Raw genomic sequence first — 4,207 nt, 5'->3', positions numbered from 1 at the left:
GCCATGGTCTTTACAATCACTTGCTATGCATCAGAGTGCTGGACAATGACTAAGGAGGATAGGAGAATTGATGCCTTTGAGCTGTGGTGCTGGAGAAGAATACTGAATATACCATGGGCTGCTACGAAAACAAACAGGCTCATCCTGGAGAGGGTTAAATTAGGCTGCTCTTTGGAGGCAAGGATTCTGAGGTTTCGTCTGAAATACTTTAAACATGTTGCAAGAAGAGACAAGTCCTTGGAGAAGGGCATCATGTTTGGGAGGGTGGAGGAACAGCACAGGAGAGGAAGACCCTTTATAAGGTAGATTCAGTTACTGGAGTAATGGGGGAAGGTGTGTTGGAGACAGTGAGATTCACACACGATAGAGCAGGGCTGTTGTACGCAGGGTCACTATGAGTTGTGGGTGACTCAATGGCACATAACAACAACAAGAAGTCTCACTTAGCAGTGTCATCAAGTCGAATATGACTCATAGTGACCCTTGCACAAAAGACCTGAACTCTGTTCTATAATTAACATCATTTCTGTACATTTATGGAGTTTATAGAGTGTCCAGAGGCATCTAGTTTAGGAAGTGGATACCACTCCTGCTTCCCAACCTGAATCAACCTGGAAGCTCCTCCAAACATACTATAACATATAACAATGCTTTTGATACTGAATGGAAAATGTAAGTTACAAAGTAATAAAAAACATGATCAAATATCTTTTAAGAAAAGTAAATAGGGATAGAAAAGGCTCTAAAGCAACCATCAGGAGGCTAAGATATTCTGCTACCGGTTTCCTTCATTCTTTACCTATCTACATTTCTTAGTTTTTTAATAAGAACTTCTTAGTAAGAAAATGCTATTTCTTTCTCAGAAAAATATCATCAGAGGAATCATTTTAAAGTCAGTTGTGTGATGTTGTTGTTGTTGTTAAGTGCCATCGAGTCATAGACGACCCATAGCAACCCTATAAATGGAAGTCTTGAACACAAAACTTTCATGTTTTTTCTCCAAGTTCATAAGAGTTTCCAGTGGCAAGCTTATTTTGGAAATGGATGCCACTCCTGCTTCCAAGCCTGTTTTATTCGGGAGATCCACAAAAAGAGGCCAAATCCAATCAACTCACGGCCTGTTTTGAACAAAAGCCACACCCTAGTCTCAACCCCAAATGAGAAAACACACCTTAGCAGAATCCGGCTGTTCCATTCGTCTTCGAGCTGGGAAATAGCCCCCAGTTGTATGATATCAAGTAAAAATATATTATAGCACTATTCATTTGCCTTCTCTTCAGTAGTTTCAAATTCTTTCCATTACAAATACAAAATGTATTTCTTTTATTATCTCTTTTGTAATGATAAATTTGTTTAAAAGTTCTAAAGTATTTCCACACGGATCTTTCTGTGAGAATGAGTTAAAACTAGTCTAACACTGAAGATTGTTTAAAAATGAGAAAGGCCCTCTTTTCCCAAACGGAATTCTAAATTAATTCACCTCTGATTTTTCTTTTTCAAAAAATCTGCTTTCTGTACGAGAACACACTATTCCAGATGGTCTCTCTGACATTTAGGATGTGATCCCTGGGAGAGGCTTGGGAGGTTCAAGGGCTTTTTAACCCTGCTGCACCGAATAGCTTTCAGCAGGTGCCCAGCACACAAAAAAAGCCTCCTTGATGAAGAAGAATCCCATTCTCAAACAGAGAACGTAAGTCAAAGATGTTGCTTTCATTGTTAAGTGCCATCGAGTCCCTTTTGACTGAAAGCAATTCCATGTACAACAGCTCTGAACCTTGCTCTATCCCTGAGTCAGTTCATCTCATCCAGTGTCTTCCTCACTTGCGCTGTCCCTCCACTCTCCCAAGCTTGATGTCCCTCTCTAAAAACTGGTCCCTCCTTGCAACATACTCAATATCAGTCAGAGCTTCAGAATCCTTGAATCCAAGGAGCACTTTGGTTTCACTTTCTCTAGGTCAAACCTGTTTGTTCTCCTAGCAGTCCAAGATATATTCAATACTTATCTCCAGCACTACAACTCAAAAGGCATCAATTCTCCTTCTATTATCCCTAATAATGGCCCAGCTTTCTGGTGCATAGCAAGTAATTGTGATGACCATGTCCTGGGTCAGGCCCACCTTAATCTCTAGACTGATATTGTTGCTCTTCAATCCTCTGAAAAGGTCCCTAACAGCAGACTTTCCCAATGCAATTTGTCTTTTTATACTTGGCTGCTGGTACCAAGAGTGTTGATTTTGGAGCCAAGCAAACTGAAGCTCTTAACAATCTCAATCTCTTCACCGTCTATCATGATGCTGCCAATTGGCCAAGTGGTAAAAATCTTTCTTTTCCTGATGTTGAGCTTCAATCCATATTGAAAGTTAGGAAAATGAAAATCCTTCTTTCTCTATCCCAATTTTACTACGGAAATCTGCTTAATTTTAATTATATTCCTTACTAATGAATACTGACTAATTTAAGACTGTTGTTATGTACCGTAGAGTTGGAACCAACCCATAACTAAACTAATTTTTTTTTTGTTTCTTTTCATTTTGTTGGGATTTTAAAAAAAACTTTTAATTTTTTTCCCCCTTTTATGTATGGATTTAATCTCAACATCGAGAAAACAAAGATTCTCACCACTGGGCCAATTGGCAGCACCATGATGGATGGAGAAGAGTTTGACATTGTAACAGTTACAGCTTGCTTGGCTCCACAATCAACACTCTCGGCATGAGAAGTCAGGAAATCAAAAGACGAATTGCATTAGGTAAATCTGCTGTCAGGAACTTCTCCAGAGTACTGAAAAGCAATGCTGTTAGTCTAGAGACTAAGGTGAGCCTGATCAGTCCATGGTCTTCACAAGTACTTGCTATGCCTCAGAGAGCTATATAATTACTAAGGATGATAGAAGAATTGATGCCTTTGCTGGACAAATAGGTCTGTCCTAAAATCAAGCCGCTTCCTGCAGGCAAAGATTTTGAAGCTCTATCTAACATACTTTGGCACGTGGCCAGGAGGGACCAGTCCTTGAAGAAGAAGTCCTTGAAGGGACCAGTCCTTGAAGAAGTAGGAAGGGTGGAGAAACAGTGCAGGAGAGGAAGATCCAGGATAAGATAGATTGATTCAGTGACTGGAGAAATGAAATTAGGTCGGTCAGATACAATAAGACTGGCTCAGGATAGGGCAGGATTCAGAGCTATTGTACTCAGGGTCACTATGAGTCGCAGGTGACTCAATGGCACATAACAACAAAACACAACAGATGCCTTGGAGCTGAGTACAATGTGAACAACCAATCTAAACACTGTGTTATCCTTTCCCATCCTCACAATCTCTAACACACCAGAGTCCATTGCTGGTTGAGGCTCTTCCTCTCCTTCTACTGCTCCACTTTCTCCAAAATTATGTCGTACCCTAGCAACAAGTCCAAATCATGTGAGATGAGGGGGAGGGAGGAGAGGAGGGGAGGGGACAGAAGGAGAAAGGAGGAAAGGGGGAAGGAGTAGGAAGGGGAGGGAAAGGGACTCTCATCTCAATTCAAACAGAATCCAGAGAAAGTTAAAATATACTGTAGCGGGCATAGCTCAATGATGACTGATAAAATGCAATGTATGAGAATGTATGAAACACAATGTAAATGAAGGAATGTGTGAAATTCAGTGTATATGAATGAAGAACAATGTAGTATACGAACTTCATCTACAAAGCAATGTAAAATTAAGACAAAAAATCCTTACAAATAGATATCAGAGCCAAATAGACTGAGTACCATATAGAACTAAAAAGAACAGATTATACACAGAGATAATGCATATGCAGACGAAAGAAGACCATGTGAAGATGATGTACAAATCAAAGAGCACCCAGGACAAGGAAGTAAGTGGCTTAGTTTGGATTGATAGACTCCAGAACTATGAGAAAATAGCTTTTTCTCCTTTAAAGCCTCTCATTTGTATTTTTGTGACAGCACTATGAAACTGAAGGCACCATGGTTTGGAGAATTTTAATATATGCATTTTATATTATTCCCCCAACTGTCCCCATGGAATTGTGTTCCTGTCACACCATTCCCCCACCCCCCCCACCTCCCCTGCTGCTCTGTCCTACTCCATCCTTGTGTTCTCTGACCCTCTCAAATAAACGGCTTGCCTTTGAATCCTTGGGTCAGGTTCTTCTGGCTGTGCACAAATTACCACAGAAGCACTGGCTGGGCACTGTGCCTTGT

Source organism: Elephantulus edwardii, unplaced genomic scaffold, assembly GCF_000299155.1.
Source record: "Elephantulus edwardii isolate Elephantulus edwardi_28Jun2011 unplaced genomic scaffold, EleEdw1.0 scaffold00051, whole genome shotgun sequence".
Taxonomy (NCBI): Eukaryota; Metazoa; Chordata; class Mammalia; order Macroscelidea; family Macroscelididae; genus Elephantulus; species Elephantulus edwardii.
Note: the sequence above shows the minus strand (reverse complement) of the source record.